The following is a 23,529-nucleotide window of genomic DNA, read 5'->3' on the forward strand; positions in this document are numbered from 1 at the left end:
GTTGCAATTGAGCGTGGTTACCTCGTGTAATTGGTTCTGCCATCATTCTATTTCTTTGTCTGAATCCGAAGTGTAGGAGCTTTCTCGCTCCCACGAAATCCTACCATCTGCTATTGGATTCACCCAATCCTATTCTCATGTGGTTATCTTATAAATAAAATTGAGATCGTCATCACTATCATCGTCACACACTGGTTCAGATTTATGACTCCGTTCATATTAGTGGCCCAATCTATGCCCAATAGTGTAGGATAAGGATTTCTATCATTGACAATCTCTATCACTTCGAAATCCACCAGCGCGCTCACACCTTCAATATCCACCATTACCCCTTGCAATCTTCCCATGGGTAAGTTCTTCTCTTGGTTTGCCATTTGTAGTTGAATAGGAGACCATTGTAGCACGGGTCTGCCCATGTGTTCCCATGTTTTTTTGAGTAGTACATTTGCATCCGATCCAAGATCCAAAATTACCTGATCCATTTCATACTCTCCGATTTGTGCAGTCAATCTCATTTCCCTTCATGTTCACAATGCATGCTTTCCCAGCTTCCGAACTAAGCACGGTTCCCCTGACCCCGCGCACCTAGTGATAATTTCCTGTAGTCCTTTTACAACCTTGCTGTCGTGCAACAGTTTCATGCATGTCTCCAGAAAGGTAGTGAGCATTGAAGGATCCATCCCTGTTTCTAGTTGATCCTTACTACCTGAAGTGGAGGCCTCTGTGAAGCTCTTCTTAGCTTCTGTTATCACTTAAGAAACAATTTCTAAATTTTTCACATCAGTTTGATTGTAAAGGTTAGGTGTTCATCCGAGTTCAGTTTTTTCCATCTTTACTTTAGTGTCTAAGTCCTAGGAGTCTTGGTGGTATGATTAAATAAAGATCAACAATCCATTCTCATTCATCAATGGTCCCACAACTCACGTAAATCCCATGGATCAAATTTGTTTCTAGGTTCTTATGCGCTACGAAACTGTTTAGGAGTTTTCGTAGCACAAAAACCTAGTTTAGGAGTTTTTGTAGCATAGAAGCCTAGTCTAGGTGTTTTCGTAGCGAAAAATCCAGATTTTGCACTGGCTGCGCTATGAAATTAGGGATTTGTGAAGATCCATAACAAATCTCATCTAGCTATCATATCTATCAAAATCCGTTATCGTTACATCATTAGTTGTCACTCGACACACTTCGCCTATTACATTCAACCCCTTATCATCATCATTAGGGTCGTTAAATGTCTTGGTATGCTCAGATTGCAAGTTTCAAGAAGAGGCCACATATTCACAGTCATAATTATGATTGCGTTCATTGCATAAGGAACAAATTGGCAAGCCTTCAATTTGAATTCCTTGAACATCAAGTGAGGCAGTTTTCAAGCGAGGCAGCTATCAAGCGAGGCAGTGATCGAAGTTTGAGACAGTACCAGTCTTTCAAATTTTCATTCCGCTGGAGTTTCATGGAGGGGTCTACAGAAAGAAAAGAGCACAGGTCAGGAAAATGTCTGAGGAATGAACCTGAGGGTTTAGATATCCTCCTAAAGAACGATGAAGTCGAACAAGCCTTCAAAAAGGTTGGCTGTTGGAGGTTTTGCGAAAAACTTCAAGGAGGCCATATGCAAGTCACCAAGGAATTTGCTTTAAATTTCACAGGACTGAATTCGAAAGTTGGGGTGCTCGAATTGCCCATCTCTCTAGAAGTTATATCTATAGTCACTGAGATTCCAAGGGGACAGGAAAAATGGTTTAAAAATTTCAAGTTTGATATGAACCCCTGCAAAGAATTTCTGAAGCCGGAGTTCATCGATTCGGACTTAAACAAGTTTGTGCCCAGGAGTTTTGTCAAAGACTCATATGCCAATTTACTTACCTACATACAGAGGTACTTCACCTGTGAGGGAAGGTATCATAAGGTGTATTCATATCACTTCAAGCTTCTGCTGCATTTCATAGGAAAGATATCTCTTGATTTGCCTTTCTACTTATTTTGTAGCCTAGGCAAAATGTGTGACAAAGTTCAGTTAAAGAAGGAAGCCTGTGAGACCTCATTGTTTCATCACGGCTTAGTCAAATTGATCATTTTTCATGAGCTCCAGAAAGTAGATAGGGAATGGTCCGTGTTTATGTTTATGTCTGGTTTCAAAAATGAAACTGGCCTCAGCCCTCAGGCTACGAAGAGTTCTCCACCAGCAGTTAGTCATCGTGCAGAAACGAGATCGAGGAGATTCGTAAAACTGAAAGCTAGGAAATAGGTAAAGGAGCCCACCATACCATTAGTAATTCAAGACACACCTCTAAAGTCATAGAAAGAGAAATCTCAAAGCAAAGAAGGCATACACGAGCAGTCTTCAGGTGAAGCAGTTCAAAGAAGAATAACCAGGAGCCAGTTAGCTAAAGAAAAAGGCAAGATAGTGGTGACTGAGGAAAGCCCGGTTTCAAAGGGAAGTATAAATGACTTGCTTCAAGCTATTAATATTGAGGAGTCTCCTCTGGTTCAAGTAGACTTGATAGAATCAGGTAAAGACGAGACGCAGAAAACCAAAGCCTCTAAAAAGCTCAAATTTGATGATCAGGTTTCTAAATTTGTCTTTAAGCCAAGAAGACCTGTGACGAGGCGTTCAAAAGAGGTACAACTAGAGTCAAGTGAAATAGAGGAAGTAGCAAAAACCCATGAAGAACCTCAAGAGGAATATAGTGTTGAAGAGTTGAAAAGGAAGTTGGAATTAGAAAACTTTGAAATTGCTAAACTGAAGAAAGCCTCAAGGAAACATGCAATCAAGGAAGCCCATTTTAATAAAATGGAGGCTCTGTGGGAAGACAAAACAATTTCAATACCTGAGGTGGTCGACTGTCATGCACAATACTATACTTGGTCAGTCCCTGCAATAAAGGAAGCAAAATTCATCAAAAAGGTTAATATGAGACTAAGAGCTGGGATCAGAATCATGAAGAGGCAAATCAAGGATTTGAAGATACAACTAGGCCAGCGAGAAGGATTTCCTTGGCTAAGGAAAATCACACAGCAAGTAAGGTTAAGTTCTAAATTTTGATAATTTACCTTTTTGAAGTTTTCCTTGAAGAATGGTGCCTCTACATTTAGTTTTGAATAGCTTCAAGGCAGATGAAAAGGACAGGTCAAGATAAAGAAGCTCAAGGTAGTAAAATTTTGGTAAAAAACTGCGTTTTTGTGATTACACAACAGTTTCATAACGCGCTACGAAACTGCTAAAGATGATGCCTAATACACAACAGTTTTGTAGCGCGCTACGAAACTACTGTAAGTATGGGGGATTTACGCAGTGCATTATATTAGATATCATTTTTGGGATTCAACTGCGTTAAGTAAGTCATTCAAACGTATGACCATTTCCATGAGAGGTAGTCGTAACTGACTAATTTCTCATGATTTTCGAATAGTTCACTTAGCACTCATTGCATCGGGTGATGCTCACAGGGGTGAAGAAGTGGGATTGAAACTAGTGAAATGTGGAGAAATCACATAGCATCAATCATCACTTCCGGGGCTTGCACCCGGTAACCAGGACTTCCCAGGAGGTCACCCATCCCAGAACTCCTCTGGCTCAAGCGCGCTTAACTGTGGAGATTTTCCACAATCAAGCTCACTTAGCTTGCTACCCCATTTGCAAAACCTTAGCAAGTATTGTGCCTCATGAACCATTCAAGTAGAGATCCCTTGACTCTTTTTGAATTTAAGTATGGGGGATTTACACAGTGCATTATATTAGATATCATTTTTGGGATTCAACTGCGTTAAGTAAGTCATTCAAACGTATGACCATTTCCATGAGAGGTAGTCGTAACTGACTAATTTCTCATGATTTTCGAATAGTTCACTTAGCACTCATTGCATCGGGTGATGCTCACAGGGGTGAAGAAGTGGGATTGAAACTAGTGAAATGTGGAGAAATCACATAGCATCAATCATCACTTCCGGGGCTTGCACCCGGTAACCAGGACTTCCCAGGAGGTCACCCATCCCAGAACTCCTCTGGCTTAAGCGCGCTTAACTGTGGAGATTTTCCACAATCAAGCCCACTTAGCTTGCTACCCCATTTGCAAAACCTTAGCAAGTATTGTGCCTCATGAACCATTCAAGTAGAGATCCCTTGACTCTTTTTGAATTTAAGTATGGGGGATTTACGCAGTGCATTATATTAGATATCATTTTTGGGATTCAACTGCGTTAAGTAAGTCATTCAAACGTATGACCATTTCCATGAGAGGTAGTCGTAACTGACTAATTTCTCATGATTTTCGAATAGTTCACTTAGCACTCATTGCATCGGGTGATGCTCACAGGGGTGAAGAAGTGGGATTGAAACTAGTGAAATGTGGAGAAATCACATAGCATCAATCATCACTTCCGGGGCTTGCACCCAGTAACCAGGACTTCCCAGGAGGTCACCCATCCCAGAACTCCTCTGGCTCAAGCGCGCTTAACTGTGGAGATTTTCCACAATCAAGCCCACTTAGCTTGCTACCCCATTTGCAAAACCTTAGCAAGTATTGTGCCTCATGAACCATTCAAGTAGAGATCCCTTGACTCTTTTTGAATTTAAGTATGGGGGATTTACGCAGTGCATTATATTAGATATCATTTTTGGGATTCAACTGCGTTAAGTAAGTCATTCAAACGTATGACCATTTCCATGAGAGGTAGTCGTAACTGACTAATTTCTCATGATTTTCGAATAGTTCACTTAGCACTCATTGCATCGGGTGATGCTCACAGGGGTGAAGAAGTGGGATTGAAACTAGTGAAATGTGGAGAAATCACATAGCATCAATCATCACTTCCGGGGCTTGCACCCGGTAACCAGGACTTCCCAGGAGGTCACCCATCCCAGAACTCCTCTGGCTCAAGCGCGCTTAACTGTGGAGATTTTCCACAATCAAGCCCACTTAGCTTGCTACCCCATTTGCAAAACCTTAGCAAGTATTGTGCCTCATGAACCATTCAAGTAGAGATCCCTTGACTCTTTTTGAATTTAATAAATGGGTAGAAGCAGTTCCACTCAAGACGGCTAATGCTGAACATATCATCGAGTTCATAGATCAATTCATAATCACTAGGTTTGGGTTGCCTTCTGCTTTAATGTTCGATAATGCATCATATTTTTCTGGTAATGCGATGAATGAATTTTAAATCAAAAGGGGTTTCAAGCTTAAATACTCTGCCAATTATTACCCACAAGGGAATGGGTTAGCTGAATTTACAAATAAGAACTTAATCAGAATTATTAAGCGAACCATTGACCAAAATCATAAAAATTGGCATAAGTCTTTAATATATGCTTTATGGGCAGATCGAATAACGCAGAAAGCCTCCATCGACACTTCTCCCTTTAATTTAGTTTATGGGAAAGAAGTGGTTCTTCCAACTCATTTAGCAATCCTCTCTTTAGCCTTAGTTCAATATATTGATGAAGCCCCAACTTCCTCCTTACAACTAAGGCAGCTAGAAATAATTAAGTTAGAAGAACAACGAGAACAGGCTAAAATAACTCATGCTCATCACCAAGCATTAGTGAAAGCTTCCTTTGATTCAAACATGATATCCAGAAAAGATTTTCAGATGGGAGATTTAGTTCTAAAATGGGACAAGGCTCATGAGGAAAAAGGGAAACATACAAAATTTCAACGAATGTGGCTTGGCCCTTTTCAAATCGTAGAAGTCATAGGTCTGTCTACTTTTATGTTACAGGATTTAACAGGAAAAAGAGATTCTTTACCTGTTAACAGACAGATCCTCAAAAAATATTTTCCATAGGAGATCATCCTTCTATTTTGTAGATTAGTTTTTATTGCCATAATAAAACCGGTTGTAAATGGTTACATTTGAGATTTATGAAAAAGACACAAATTCTCTTTTAGATTTTGTTTTTTCACTTGTATAAATAGAATTCTTTTAGAAAATTGATCATTATTATTGAAAGATACAGTTAAAGACTCTAGGCCTAGAAATGATACTAGTTTCAACTTTGTAAATTTTGACAAAAAACAACCTTTAGTGGGAAATTGTTTTGTATCAGTCCAATGAAAGGTATCAATAACAAAAATGAAGATTCTCTGTAGAAAATCTCTTTCCAAAAAACTCTACCATTGTCGTCCAGAGCTATCTTAAGGAAACAATGACTTCCTCCCCACCTAGGAAACTTCAACGTTCATATAATAATCCAATGATACACTTTAACTTAAAGAGTAAGAGGTCTCATCACAAGTTGGCTTATCATGATCATAGACATTATAGCTTGCTGACTATGCCAATACTGCATACCACAACAGGTCAATGACTCAAGATTGTGCAATCAAAATACAAGGGGTCTCATCACGAGCTAGCTTGTTCAGCAAAGCCATAAATCAAGTGAATGATTGTATCATAAATTGGCTACCAAACCAATTTAAGTGTGGATAGGGATTTCTCTTTGAAAGTTGTAAATTTCTCTAAGTAGGATACAGGATCATTGCTGGGTAACAGGTAACCTTGTTGAGGCTATAAACGCCTGCTGGTAGTAGAGGCTCTACCTACGACAAATGAGCATATTCAAAACTGATTTACAGAGAAGGCTTTGTTTTTATCTTTATAAACCAAGTAATGACTAATGTAGATACAAGGACTAGCTTGAGAGAGTAAATAATCAAAGTTGAAAATAGAAGAAACAAAATATCATTGATAGGTAAAAGCATAATGTACTTTGTCTTTCTATAATAAAGTTTAATTTTCTGGAAAATTTTCTATTTTGGAAGTTTAGAAAATTCAAAAGAAAAGCAGAGATAACTGGTTCTTCCAAGTGAATCGCCAATTGTTGTGGCCAGCAACAACCCCCCTTCTTATTTAGTGTTATCCCTAATACTAAATAAGTGGGGGCCCTTAGTCAAAAAATTTAAAAATCAATTAGTACTTGAACTTCCTATTTCAATAAAACTTATCATCATAAACTTAATAGAATACCCTTAAAAAAATAAAAAAAAGCCTAAGTTTTATGATAAAGTAGAATTATTCCTTAGGAAATTTCGCATCGCAAAAAGATAATGGATACCTCATTACAAGCAGAAGTCTAAGATTGTGAGATCGTGGTGCAAAACTACACATTAAGAAAGCATTTAGCACATTGCATGTCTAAAAAAATCACTTACGCTGAAAAAATTTAAACTGTCGATATGCGATGGCGCATATCGCAAATCGAATTTAGTAGAAAACAGATTAACGAATGATTGACATATATTGTGCTCCAGCGATTTGCGATATAGTAATGTTGAGATTTTGCGATATTGTGAATTTGCGATATAGTGAGCTAGCAACCTTGCGATGTTGCGATTCTACGATATTGCGATCTGCTATATTGCAAAGCAAATCGCAAAATCGCTTCGTCGCAAATTTCTGGGCTAGTTGTTAATGAAATATGGTTTTGTGCTAGCAACAAAATTTGAGCTTTAATTAGTTAATGCTAATTAATGAGTTAGTTGCTAGTTGTTAATGAAATATTTCATTAACAACTAGCAACAAAATTTGAGCTTTAATTAGTTAATGCTAATTAATGAGTTAGTTGCTAGTTGTTAATGAAATATGGTTTTGTGCTTATCGAAAAGCCAGTTCATGTAAGGTGGTATATTTTATATGTCTTCAACATTTAAAGCTTTCCCATCACCTTTCCTTATCATTACTCTCACCTTATTTGTAAACTGCAAGAACGAAGAACAAATAATTATACAAAGCAGTATACAGGATATTATGGGGAAGAAAGGCAAAGCTCCGAGCTCTGAAGAGAAAGAAATGGCGCCCTTGTATACAGACACTGCTTGTAACAGAGATGCTGGTATTACTACTTGGGAAGGCATGTATAATCTACTTGAAGAAGAGAATCCCAAGGTGATGGAGGTTACAACTACTACAGGTTCACAAGGGTCTTCTTAGGCATCAATTGCAGATTTAGCTTGTTCGTTTTACACCGAATAGCAGCGAGGCCCAAAATTCTCCCATACACAGACATGGTTAAAATGGGTATTGAACAACACTGACATCAAAAACAAACAATTGAAAACTCAGGGTCAAGAGCTTATGGAATCATTATTTTCACAAAATTTGAGCTTTATATCCGCTAAAAGAAAACACGCAAAAGGCGAAAAATGCACCAAGGAAGCCCGAATCAAGAAACGGAGGCAGTTTCCAATGCGCGATTAGAGCTAGGTTGGGAAAAACTTCTTGAAAGGGAAAACCTCTAATTTTTCAGTCACCTGTAAGCCCAGAAATTTGTAAGAAAGCAACGATAGAGGTAAAAAAGTAAAACTTGAATCCTAAAACCAGTGGTATTTTTTAGAAATATCTTCAAAATGGTATGTATATATGCACAACAACTACAGACAGGCTGGAGACAGAAAGCTCAGGAAAAGGCAGAATCAATCAAAAGATTAACTAAGTTGAATTAGGATTATTGTTGGGCACATTTGGTAAAACCACACAGCTAGTGCATGACTCTCAAATGTATCATCAATTCTGCCGAGAAGATGGTGCCAGCTCTTGCCGATGCCGTTTTTGCAGGACAGCTAAAATCGGAAGCCAGCCAGCCGACTCTTCTCAAACAAATGCTGAACACGTGTGATTTCAAGGAACAGATACATAAATAATTAGTTAGTAGTTTTAATTTTAGATTCAGTTTTATTGTTAATTTTGTTTTATTTTTGCCTGAATTGAGGACAGTCATTTAAACCACATCCTACATTTCTGTAATAAGTTATTTTTAGATTTAGTTAGTAGTATTTAAACCCTTCTCATGCATTTAGAGAAGGGTCATGAAATTTATAAAAAACTTATCCCCAGAACATGCATTTTTGTACCCTCTGAGGAGGTTTTGATGAATGAATGGAACATGATTTATTGATATCTGTATTTAATATCTGCTACTGATGTTGCACTTCTGTACTCTTAGTGGATGTTGGATTAAGAAGAGATAAATCACTATCGCTTGAAGCTCATGAGTAGAACTAGTTAGAAATGGTACTTCTATCTCTTAATTATTTCTGCCTTTGTGTTAAAAGTGATATTCATGTTCAGCTGTTTATATATTGATGCGTGAATGTCTGAGTTATCATTTGGAACTTTTGTACGGTGATAGCTATTTATTTATGCTTAATGTATGAGTAGCTTATTATGCGATATGCCTTTCACAATTTTTTCGTCTAACTTTTTATACGAAGTGGTTTATCTGTATTGAATTCTTTTCTCATAACAGTTGAATGATCTTTATTATCGATTGTTATCTGAAATCATTTTAGATAGCATAACATAAGGATTACACCTCAGGTTAGTGTAGACTTAGATATTTTTTCTTATTAGAATACAATTTGCATGTTATTAGATTAGAGTTAGAATTAGAGCATCTCACTTAGGAACTTTTAGAAAGGAAATATCAATTCTTCACACACACACACATAAATTGGGAAATGGGTCCCATATCCCCAGTCGGACCCACTATACCAAACGGAAAAGGAGCTGCTAACCAAGGTGCGGACCAGGTGGGTATCCCACTTGTTGTAGACCCAAATTTCAGGGCTTCAACATATTTGGCGCTAGAAGGAGGGTTTCGAACTGTGAATGGCAAGTAATTCTAAATCTAAATACCATTATGAGAGTAAATCACCTGCACCATCTTCCCCGACTTCTCCATTGTATTTAGAATCTTTAAATCCAGAGCCAAAAGTCGCAAGAGCAACAACCGCTGCTACAAACCCTGACATTTTAGAACAATCTACTATTGAACCTCTTGAAGTTGAATCTTTGATTCAGAAACTTCAGCGATTTTCTATATCTCCTCAAAGATCTGATAAATCTCAAGGTAGCGTGACTTCGCAATATAACTCTTCTCATCCTCTTACCAGATTAAAGAGTGAAAAATTTGGCGTTCAGCCAACCGAGTTACCTCTACCCACAAGGAAGAGGGCAAAGAAATCTCCTAAAGGGTCCGATAGTGAGACTCTTTCATCATCATCATCCATTTCAACCTTTCCACCGTGAAGTCAACCATCCACTCCTCCACTTCAGATCATTGTTCATCAGTCCACCGGTACTCCCACATCTCCTTCTCAATCATCTGGAGTCGTAATATCCTCATCTTCTCAACCACATGGATCATCTTTTTCACTTTCCTCTATTAATAGATCAGCGATGGCCCAATCTCCATGGAATAACCCAGGGGCAGTCTTAATGCATGCACCCTTGAGTCAGCTACCGGCCCATCCTGAAAAATGGCTGCCTAAGTTTAATCCTGAGGCATGCACGCTAGCGGAAGAACAAATAAATAACTTTATGCTATCCATAAATCTCAATGGATTTAGCAACGAAGACGTTGTTGTTTGACTTTTTCCTTATACTCTGCAAGGAGCAGCCGGATCATGGTATTTTTCATTACCATCTAGATCTATCACTAGTTGGAATATCTTCCAAGAACAATTCCTTATTAAGTTTGGTGATGATAGGTCTACAGTGACATTGATCAACGACCTGTCTAACCTTACGGTCAAGTCAAAAGAACCTATCAAAGATTTCAATTCACATTTCAATAAACTCTTAAACAGAATTCCTACTGCTTCCAAGCCTAGCGAAGAAGTGCAAAGTGAATGGTACATCACTGCTTTACCATCAAACATAGAAATCTTTGTTGATAGGGCTAACAAAACAACTTTAGCCAAAAATATGAAAGAAGCAATAGCAGTAGAGAAACATATTATAGCCCTAGAAAAGAAAAACGCGATAGAAGAACGAAAATCCAAGAAGGTTTCTTTCAAGGAAGATCCCAAGAAAAAACAATTGAAAGATCCATTTGATTTAGAAGGATTACAAAAAGTTTTGAAGACCATGTCTAACGAGATGGTTGACATTAAGAAACAAGTGGCAGAAACTTCTTCTAAAAAGCCGTATAGACCTTTTAAAAGAAACCCTTCAACTGATTCCAAACCCCCTGTTATAGACAAATTTGTGCCTTACAGCAACAAGCATGAATTGTCAATAATCCATGGATCCAAAGTTCCCTAAACATGATGTTCCTACCCCTAGAGGAACAAGGTCGGCAAACCAACAGCTCTCAGATCAGTTCTCCACCTGAAAACACTCAAAAACAAGCAATCCTGAAATCAAAGCAGGTGCTCCACTAGGTTTTTGCGCTGAAACTCAGTTGCTCCATGGTGTACCTGCGTTGCAAAGCAAGTGGAACAAAGGCCACCTGCGCTGAGCGAGATGGGACAAGTGGCACACTGAGTCATTGCTCTGGAATCTTCCAAAAATGACACTTGGATCAGGTATTTCGCCTTGTGATGAGTCAGAGGCTCTGTTTCTCCAAGTGGAAGCAAGGTTCTCCAAGTGGACTCAAGAACTGAAGATCAACTAAAGATTAACTGAAGAGAGAGAGGACACAAGGCAGCTACACATCAGTTGCAAGCTGACTCATCCTTTCTCAATTCATCTATATATTGAGCTCTCTCCTATGAGCTCAGGAGGCTGGAATTTTGTGCAAAGTAATGATATGCTGTTGGTTTCACTATAGAACTATTGGGTGATTGTTTGAGAGAGGTGAAGAGGAGAAATTCTTTCTGCTAGGAGGTGTTGCTGGGTTGGAGCCTTCAATGGTTGTAATACTCTCAGAACCTTTACTTCTTCATTAATAAAAGCTATTGAGGTTCTTCTATGTGCTCTTGTTTCAATAATATATTGTGATGATTGCATGTTTGGTTTACACTAATCCATGAACCAGTTATGATTGCATGCCTCTTGTAGTTTCCTTCTTTGTTATTTTGCAGGATCTCATTGTAGCTGGGCAAGCAAAAGAACAAGGAGCTAGGAGCAAGCGGCCAAAGAGAAGAGTTTGGATTCGACATTAAGTGCAAGGCAACGGTTAGTGCATTTCTCCATTCTCTTTTGCTTTCATAAAGAAATAAACCTTAAGTAGTTTGTTTTACAGTTGTTGCTAAGGAACTATCACCCTTAGAGTGGGATAGGGTCATCCGAGTCGGATACTTTTCCCTACAACACCCCCTAACACTATTACAAGTGTTGAATCCAAAGAAGAAGAAGATGAAATCGCTACTGAAGAACATACCGATGAAGAAGAAGTTGTAGAGTTACAAGGTATGTGGGATTTCATCCTCCTAGATGAAGAGGATCAAGAGGCATCCTCAGTTAGTACTCGCAGTAGAAATAAACTTGATCCTCCTCAACCTACACCTAAGCCAAAGAGCGCAAGCTCGATGACTAAGGATACAGTCGCAGCCAAGAAAACGACACCTAAAGCAACTCAAACTAGCCTAGTCCAAACAGACCCATCAACTCCATCTAAAACGCTGATCATTTCGGATGAAATGGAGTATAATATCATAGAATACATGAAAAATACTAGGGCCAATATCACTTTTTACGAATTGAGCAAGTTCAAACACTAGCAAAAGATACTTTTGAAAGAATTACATGTTGTACTAGTTGCACCTTTTCTTGCTGCTGTAATCTCTCGAGCTTCCCATGGCATGGGAAGACCTCCAACTAATGCATTTAATAAAGTTGATCCAAATGATATCGCCTTAATTGGAGGAAGATCGAGATCTCATACTCCCCCATTTCTTCTTACTTATGAAATTTTCAATAAAAATTTGCATAATTGCTTAGTGGATTCTGGAGCTTCATCAAATATTTTACCAAAGTCAATATGTGCAAAATTGAACGTTCAACCACAAAAATTTGCTGTGCGCATAGTTCAATTAGATCGATCGCAAGTCGAAGTGATTGGCGAATTAAATTAGGTTACCATAAGGCTGTCATCCAACCCAAAGGTATGTCAAGTTATCGACATTTTAGTTGCTGATATTCTGGAATTTTATGGCTTAATTCTTAGCAGAGATTGGTCAGAAAAACTTCATGGATACTTTGCAACTGACTGGTCGCACATGTGGCTCCCTTACAATGGTAAACCAAATCAAATAAAAGTTGAGCGGGAAAGACATCAGAAATACATAGTAACAGAACTGGAGGGAGAAAATGAACCAGTAGCATACAACAATAACATCATTGGCAACTACTCAGTAGATTCTTTCCTAGGAAATTTTAATGCTCATACTTCACCTTACTTAGAACATTCTGTTTTATCTCAAGTAGAAAATTTCTCTCAAACAGATAGTTCTAAATGTATTAATTTTATAGATATTCCTGTAAATAAATATTTATTTTGGAAATTATTTTTTGACGGTTCTAAATCTAACGAAGGAGCAAGAGCAGGATGCGAGTTAATAAGTCCAGAGGGAGATAAAACTATGCTAACTTGCAGATTTGAATTTGATTGCACCAACAATACACTAGAATACAAGGCTTTATTCCAAGGGTTATACAAAGCAATCAGATTAGACATCAAATACCTTCAAGTTTTCGGAGATTTTGAAATTGTAATCAGACATGTACGTAATACTATACATTGTTTATCAGGTCATTTAAAACATTACCAATCTTTAGTCAAGATTTGACTGAACACTTTATAGCATTTAATATTTCATCAATTCCCAGACTCCAGAATGCTAGTGCAGACCTCTTAGCTAACGTAGCTTCCAAGATCATTCCTTCAGAAGAGTTTAGCCCTGATCAATTTTCAATTGAATTAATTTTTAGACCATCTATTCCTGATAACATTACCAATTGGAGGATTTTCAACAAGGATCTTGATATCTTGAGTTTCCTCACATCTGAAGATCCTACACCAATCAAATAATTGACGAAGGCCAACATGACCGACAATTGCAACAAGATAGCACTAACAATGCCATAGCTAAGTCAGTAGTCAAGTTAGAAGACCTTTATGATTTGAAATATCGGTTTAAAATATCTACCAATGCAAAACTCCAAAGTTCAACTTTGAACTATGAATTAATAAATCTAGGAACTAATACCAAAGCACAGAATATCAATCTAGGCCTTGGTCTAGCTCCTGAAGAAAAATTAGTGTATATTCATCTCTTGAGACAATACAAAAGTGTCTTTGCTTGGAATTACAATGAACTCAAAACATACGACACCTCCATCATCCAACATACTATTCCAATGATAGATGATGAAAAACCTATCCAACAAAAGTTGAGAAAGATCCATCCCAATCTAGAAAACCAGATCAAATCTAAACTCAATAAGTTATTGAAAGCCAAAATAATTTTTCCCGTTCGACATTCCAAATGGGTTTCCAATATGGTCCCTGTTAGAAAGAAAAACGGAGACATTAGAATCTGCATTGACTTTTGAAATCTTAACAAAGGCTGCCAAAAGGATAATTTTCCTTTGCCTCCCATGGAACAAAGACTGCAAGCAATCGCGGGGTCAGAATTATTGTCATTCTTGGATGGATTCTCAGGATACAATCAAGTGTTGGTACATCCTGAAGATCAATTAAAAACCACATTCAGAACTAAATGGGGCACATACGCATATCAAAAGATGCCATTTGGTCTGATTAACGTTGGTGCCACATTTCAGAGAGCCATGGACATCGCATTCAAGGGGTTAGTTAATAAATCAGTGGTAATCTATTTGGATGATATAACTGTATATTCCAAGAAACGAAACAATCATCTTAGAGATTTAAAACAAATCTTCCAACGTTGTCAAAGGTATGGAATTTCACTTAACTCGAAAAAATCCTTTTTCGCATTAAGTGAAGGAAAACTTCTCGGATTCATAGTGTCAAAATCTGAAATTCACATTGATCCTGACAGAATCAAGGAGATTTCCGCAATACCCCTACCAAACAACAAGAAAGCCATGCAATCTTTTCTTGGCCAGATTAACTTTGTAAAGAGATTTGTTCCAAATTTTTCAAGAATCATTTCTCCTTTACAAGCAATGATTAAAAAGAACTCAAACTTTAAATGGGGCCAAGATGAACATGAGGCATTCAATCTGATCAAACAAACAATTGTTAATGCTCCATCTTTAGCAACTCCAAATTTTTCTGATCCTTTTATTTTATATACATTTGCCTTTAATAGATCATATATTGCGATACTCACTCAAGCAAATCAAGAGAAGGCAGAAGCCCCAATTTCTTTTTTCAGTTCCAATTTACAAGGGGCTGAGTTAAATTATTAAGATGTGGAGAAACAAGCCTATGCTGTTTTCAAAGCAATTAAATATTTAAGACCTTTTTTACTCAAAACACATACAAAAATCATAGTACGTATCCAGCGGTAAGAAATCTTCTAGTACAGAAGGATGTGGGTGAGAAAAGAGCCAATTGGGTTACTGCCTTACAGGAATATGACGTAGAAATCAAACCAACGAGTATTGTAAAAGGTCAAGGCTTTTGAAAAATGCTGGCCGGAGCATCGCTTATGTCCGAAATTCTATCTACAGAGATAAAAATGTACGAGGTAAGCCTAAACGATGTTGAGTCATTATACGCTGATATCATTTATTATTTAAAGAATGGATACGCTCCTTCAAACCTCAATCATACTAAGAAAAGAGCTCTAAGGTTGAAAGCCAAACAATATCAGCTTGTGAACGATGTTCTTTTTAGAATAAATTATGATTATGTTCTCCTTAGATGTCTTGAGAAATCTGAAGCTGAAAAAGTCTTGCAGGAAATCCATGATGGGCTAGCAGGCAGACACTATGCTGGAGACGCCACTGCTCATAAAATCTTACACGCAGGCTATTACTGGCCCACATTATTCAAAGACTCACATAACTACGTGAGGAAATGTCAAGTCTGTCAAACCGCTGTTGGGAGACAAAAGAAACCATCCTTTCCACTACATCCAATTAACATTGAGCAGCCTTTCGATCAGTGGGGATTGGACATAATAGGTGAGATCATTCCTCACTCTTCTAAACATCATAGATATATCGTTACAGCAACATATTACTTTACTAAATGGGTAGAAGAAGTTCCACTCAAGACGGCTAATGCTGAACATATCATCGAGTTCATAGATCAATTCATAATCACCAGGTTTGGGTTGCCTTTTGCTTTAATGTTCGATAATGCATCATATTTTTCTGGTAATGGGATGACTGAATTTGCACTCAAAAAGGGTTTCAAGGTTAAACACTCTGCCAATTATTACCCACAAGGGAATAGGTTAGCTGAATCTACAAATAAGAACTTAATCAGAATTATTAAGCGAACCATTGACCAAAATCATAAAAATTGGCATAAGTCTTTAATATATGCTTTATGGGCAGATCGAATAATGCAGAAAGCCTCCATCAGCACTTCTCCCTTTAATTTAGTTTATGGGAAAGAAGCGATTCTTCCAACTCATTTAACAATCCCTCTTTGGCCTTAGTTCAATATATTGATGAAGCCACAACTTCCTCCTTACAACTAAGGCAACTGGAAATAATTAAGTTAGAAGAACAATGAGAACAGGCTAAAATAACTCATGCTCATCACCAAGCATTAGTGAAAGCTTCCTTTGATTCAGACATGATATCCAGAAATGATTTTCAGATGGGAGATTTAGTTCTAAAATGGGACAAGGCTCATGAGGAAAAAGGGAAACATACAAAATTTCAACGAATGTGGCTTGGCCCTTTTCAAATCATAGAAGTCATAGGTCTGTCTACTTTTATGTTACAGGATTTAACAGGAAAAAGAGATTCTTTACCTGTTAATGGACAGATCCTCAAAAAATATTTTCCATAGGAGATCATCCTTCTATTTTGTAGATTAACATTTATTGCCATAATAAAACCGGTTGTAAATGGTTACATTTTAGATTTATGAAAAAGACACAAATTCTCTTTTATATTTTGTTTTTTCACTTGTATAAATAGAATTCTTTTAGGAAATTGATCATTATTGAAAGATACAGTCAAAGACTCTAGGCCTAGAAATGATACTAGTTTCAACTTTGTAAATTTTGACAAAAACAACCTTTAGTGGGAAATTGTTTTATATCAGTCCAATGAAAGGTATCAATAACAAAAATGAAGATTCTCTGTAGAAAAGCTCTTTCCAAAAAACTCTACCATTGTCATCCAGAGCTGTCTTAAGGAAACAATGACTTCCTCCCCACCTAGGAAACTTCAACGTTCAGAGAATAATCCAATGATACACTTTAACTTAAAGAGTAAGAGGTCTCATCATGAGCCGGCTTATCATGATCATAGACATTATAGCTTGCTGATTATGCCAATACTGCATACCACAACAGGGCAATGACTCAATATTGTTGCAATCAAAAGACAAGGGGTCTGATCATGAGCCAGCTTGTTCAGTAAAGCCATAAATCAAGTGAATGACTGTGTCATAAATTGGCTATCAAACCAAGACATTGTTCTTTAAGGGTAAAAAAGAAAATGAAAGCAATAAGTGTGGATATGGATTTATCTTTGAAAGTTATAAATTTCTCTAAGTAGGATACATGATCATTGCTGGGTAACAGGTAACCTTGTCGAGGTTATAAACGCCTGTTGGCAGTAGAGGCTCTACCTACGACAAATGAGCATATTCAAAACTAATTTATAGAGAAGGCTTTGTTTTTATCTTTATAAACCAAGTAATGACTGATATAGATACAAGGACTAGCTTGAGGGAGTAAACAATCAAAGTTGAAAATAGAAGAAACAAAATATCATTGATAGGTAAAAGCATAATGTACTTTGTCCTTCTATAATAAAGTTTGGTTTTTTGGAAAATTTTCTGTTTTGGAAGTTTAGAAAATTCAAAAGAAAAGCAGAGATAACTGGTTCTTCCAAGTGAATCGCCAATTGTTGTGGCCAACAACAACCCCCCTTCTTATTTAATGTTATCTCTAATACTAAATAAGTGGGGGCCCTTAGTCAAAAAATTTAAAAATCAATTAGTACTTGAACTTCCTTTTTCAATAAAACTTACCATCATAAACTTAAGAGAATACCCTTAAAAAAATAAAAAAAAGCCTAAGTTTTATGATAAAGTATAATTATTCCTTAGGAAATATCGCATCGCAAAAAGATAATGGATACCTCCTTACAAGCAGAAGTCTAAGATTGTGAGATCACGATGCGAAACTACACATTAAGAAAGCATTTATCGCATCGCATGTCTAAAAAAAATCACTTACGCTGAAAAAATTTAAACTGCCGATATGCGATGGCGCATATCGCAAATCGCATTTCGCAGAAAACAGATTAATGAATGATTGAAATATATTGTGCTCCAGCGATTTGCGATATAGCGATATAGCAATGTTGCGATTTTGTGATATTGTGAATTTGCGATATTGTGATATAGCGAGCTAGCAACCTTGTGATGTTGCGATTCTGTGATATTGCGAAGAAAATCGCAAAATCACTTCGTCGCAAATATTTAGGGCTCATTATTCAAGAAAATTGTTTCCATAAACCAAGACCTGGTTATGCGCGTTAATGCTAATTAACGAGTTAGTTTTCAGTTGTTAATGAAATATGGTTTTGTGCTTATCGAAATGCCAGTTCACGTAAGTTGGTATATTTTATATGGCTTCAGCATTTAAAGCTCTCCCATCACCTTTCCTTATCATTACTCTCACCTTATTTTTAAACTGCAGAAACAAAGAACAAAGAATTATACAAAGCAATATACATGATATTATGGGGAAGAAAGGCAAATCTCCGAGCTCTGAAGAGAAAGAAATGGCGCCCTTATATACAGACACTGCTTGTAACAGAGACACTGGTATTACTACTTGGGAAGGAATGTGTCATCTACTTGAAGAAGAGAATCCCAAGGTGATGGAGGTTACGGCTACTGCAGGTTCACAATGGTCTTCTGAGGCATCAGTTGCAGATTTAGCTTGTTCGTTTTACACTGGATAGCGGCGAGGCCCAAAATTCTCCCATACATAGACATGGTTAAAATGGGTACTGAACAGTGCTGACATCAAAAACAAACAATTTAAAACTCAGAGTCAAGAGCTTACAGAATCATTATTTTCACAAAATTTGAGCTTTATATCCGCTAAAGGAAAACACGCAAAAGGCGAAAAATGCACCAAGGAAGCCGAGATCAAGAAACGAAGGCAGTTTCCAATGTGTGATTAGCACCTAGTGCTAATCACGCATTGCTAGGAAAAACTTCTTGAAAGGGAAAACCTCTAATTGCTCAGTCACCTGTAAGCCCAGAAATTTGTAAGAAAGCAACGATAGAGGTAAAAAAGTAAAACTTGAATCCTAAAACGAGTGGTATTTGTCAAAAATATCTTCAAAATGGTATGTATATATGCACAACAACTGCAGACAGGTTGGAGATAGAAAGGTCAGGAAAAGGCAGAATCGATCAAAAGATTAACTAAGTTGAATTGGGATTCTTACTGGGAACATTTGGTAAAACCACATAGCCAGTGCATGACTCTCTAATGTATCATCAATTCTGCCAAGAAGATGGCGCCAGCTCTTGCCGATGCTGTTTTTGCAGGACAGCTAAAATCGGAAGTCGGCCAGCTGACACTTGTCAAACAAATGCTGAACGTGTGCGATTTCAAGGAGCAGATACAAAAATGATTAGTTAGTAGTTTTAATTTTAGATTCAGTTTTATTTTTAATTTTGTTTTATTTTTGCTTGAAATGAGGACGGTCATTTAAACCACATCCTACATTTTTGTAATAAGTTATTTTTAGATTTAGTTAGTAGTATTTAAACCCTTCTCATGCATTTAGAGAAGGGTCCTGAAATTTATCAAAAACTTATCCCCAGAACATGCACTTTTGTACCCTCTGAGGAGGTTTTGATGAATGAATGGAACAAGATTTATTGATATCTGTATTTAATATCTGCTACTGATGTTGCACTTCTGTACTCTTAGTGGATGTTGGATTAAGAAGAGATAAATCATTATCGCTTGAAGCTCATGAGTAGAACTAGTTATAAATGGTACTTCTATCTCTTAACTATTTCTGCCTTTGTGTTAAAAGTGATATTCATGTTCAGTTGTTTATATATTGATGTGTGAATGTCTGAGTTATCATTTGGCACTTTTGTACGGTGATAGCTATTTATTTATGCTTAATGTATGAGTATCTTATTATGCGATATGCCTTTCACAATTGTTTCGTCTAACTTTTTATACGAAGTGGTTTATCTGTATTGAATTCTTTTCTCATAACAGTTGAATGATATTTATTATCGATTGTTATCTGAAATCATTTTAGATCGCATAACAGAAGGATTACACCCCAGGTTAGTGTAGACTTAGATATTTCTGCTTATTAGAATACAATTTGCATGTTATTAGATTAGAGTTAGAATTAGATCATCTCACTTAGGAACTTTTAGAAAGGGAATATCAATTATTCACACACACACAAATAAATTGGGAAACTGGTCCCATATCCCCAGTCAGACCCACTATACCAAACAGAAAAGGAGCTGCTAACCAAGGTCCAGACCGGGTGGGTATCCCCCTTGTTGTAGACCCGATTTTCGGGGCTTCAACAAGGAGCTACATATGAGTATCTCTTTGTTTCAGGTGAGCCATATGCCCCAAAAATAAAATGGAGGTATGTTCCTGTGAATCTTGTTCTGCGCTGCTTGACACCACTGCCTCCAAGCTTCTTTAAGGGAATAACCTCTCCATACCATGTTACATCTAATCCCCAAATTGATTAGATCTAGAGTATTAAGTGCAAAGGGATAATTTAGAAACAAATGCATGAATGATACCTTAATTTTCTTACACAAGTTTCACCAACCTAGACCTTCCTTCCTTCTTTTTTGTAAGTTGCCCCAAGTTGGGTTTCGTTTTTGAGTGCGCACCAAAGGAAAATATTCGATTTGGCAGGGAAAATTAATTTCCATAGTTTGGACCACCACCAAACCAATTATGCTTGGAGTCGAGATTCAATATGGAAATGATAACCGAATTTGGGTTCATAGAGGCCTGAAGGTGCATGCATCCATCTTAAGGCATCTTCCTGACCAATGATTCTTATGCGTGATCTTCAAGTTAGTGCTAGTATATACTCTTGCCATATATCTGTATCATCATTATTTAGCTGAAGTTTCTATACATTCATCCATCCTTGTGACCAAAAGGTGGATCTTCTGTTGTTTTCTGTCTGGTTTAAAAATACTTTCCCTTGTGCATTTAGAGAAGTGACTAAGTTCATTAGAAGTGTGAAATTTTCTACCCCCTACCTAGGGATCCAATTCAATTCTAAACCTTTCCCCATTTCCAACATGTTAAGCTAGACTGACTCCTACTAGATTAAAATATTCCACAATTACTTTGAAGGTTACATACGAAATGGGCATTCTTTTGACAGGGTTTCTTATGTAGACACCCAAAGATCGGGGAAATATATTGTAACCACAACGGTCCATATATTCTCTACTAATATGAGCGTCTAGCTAGATTTAACTGATAGATATGTTGTAAAAATTGGGAGATCCTTTAGCCCCCAACCTCCCCAGGATTTTGGCAGTGGAATTTTTTTCGATGCAACCCAAGAGATCATATGGTCTTCTTTATTCCATGCCCATAGGAATCTGCTACATAATTTCTTGATGTCTTGTAAAAAACCTTTTGTAGCCTAGGTGAGAGAAACCCAATAAAGTGGGATAGCTTCGATTATTACCTTGATAAGTACTAGTCAACCTACTGTTTGATAACCACTTATAGCTCCAGCGTTTGATCCACTTCTCCACTTTTTCCACCAACCACCTCGAGTAAATTTTCCTGAATCTGTTTACCTTCAGATGGAACCCTAGGTATTTAAAACTCTCCTTGATAGGTTTTGCTTCGAAAGGGAGATAGGATTGAACTACCCAAATTTCCTCTTGTGATAAACCTGCATTGGAAATTGATGACTTCCTATCATTTATCATCATAGCTATAGATTCTTGAAATAGCACGAGGGATTCCTTTAAACAATCCATGTCCCTTCTGGATTTGTTGTTGAAGATTGGTATGTCATCCAAAAAAAGGAGGCGAGTTGTAGTGCCCTCTCTAGTTGACTGACAGTGATATGACACTAACATTTATTTAGCCCTAAGGCCCACACATTATTCTTTGAGGACCTCAGGTTGAGGATCCGGGCACATGACGCTATTATTAGTGATTGAGATATTCATGGTTGTGATGTTTATGTATGTTCTCCATTGATATTATGATGAAGATAGCATGAATGGTTATGTATGTTATCTATTGGTATTATGATGATTGTAACATTAAATGGTTAAGTTTGGTCTTTATTGAATTTATGATGATGATGGCAGTAAAGGATATGTATGCTCTCTATTAAAATCATGATGATGATAAACTTGATGGATAGGTATATTTCTATTGATGTTACGATGTTGATAGCTTGATGGATATGTATGTTTCCATTGATGTTTTGATGATGATAGCCATGATGGATGTGTACCCTATGTTACCTACTTTCATTAGTTCGGGCTTACTATGAACAATGATGTGAATGACTAGGTGTTGTTAATGATGCTATTATGACAATGACTAACACTGAGAAACCTTGTTACTGATGATTATTGAGTATGGCAGGAAACCACCAGAGGCACTCGCATATGACGAGTTGACGACAACTGGTTTGATGGAAAAAAAAAATTATATTATTTTACCTTTGAAATTCAAAGTCAATTTTGAAACCTACTATATATGTTTATCTATATTTTGATGAGATGTTAGTGGTTGCAGGCACATATTAGTTGCTTGGCTGAATGACTCACATATGGGTGATGGGGTTGTACAAGTGGATGGAACTACATGGGAGGGGTGGGACAGTGTCCCTGATCTCACCCACTAGCACTCCCGCCGTGACTTAGGCTGGAAGGGTTGAAACACCTTCGCCTTGAAGATCACGATGTCATGAGGGTAGGTCCCAAAGTTGGTTCGCTCATGAGGATTTTACCGGGGGGCGTGCATCAAGGCGGATTCCTTGATCCCCGACACCATTAGTCTCACTATAGCAGGCAACATAAGAGATTATAGTGGTCTCTGTTGTTGCACCTATACTTTCCCTTCGTAGCCACTGAATGGTTGAAGGGCAAATGGTGTGGCACCCTTGGAACTTCAAAGGGAATTTCTTGAAGGGCACGACCAACTTGGCACCCTTGGCATCACAAATAAATTGCTAGACGTGGCACCCTTGGAACTTTAAGGGAAGTTCTTGAAGGGCACGACCAAACTTGGCACCCTTGGCATCACAAATAAATTGTTAGGCGTGGCACCCTTGGAAATTCAAGGGAAGTTCTTGAAGGGCACGACCAAACTTAACACCCTTGGAATCATTAAAAATAAATACATTAATAAATATAATCAAGAAATGAAAACTAAGTAAATTTACATCAAGGGTAAATGATGTTAGAAACTGAGGTAATTGAATAAAAAATAAAACTTGGGCTAAGAGGATCATAGGAAGAAATAAAATAGGTTACCTTAAAAACTCTACCCTTCCCATGTTGGAAACTATTAGGTAGATTATGTAGTAAAAGGGGAAAGAAGGACATAACTGTAAGGATAAAGATTAATCCTAAACTAATTAAACCTAGTTTAGAGAAGAGGAAGATGAACTAAA

This window comes from Pinus tabuliformis, chromosome 5_2 (assembly GCF_031772625.1).
Source record: "Pinus tabuliformis cultivar Carrire ecotype Pingquan chromosome 5_2, CPIR1, whole genome shotgun sequence".
NCBI lineage: Eukaryota > Viridiplantae > Streptophyta > Pinopsida > Pinales > Pinaceae > Pinus > Pinus tabuliformis.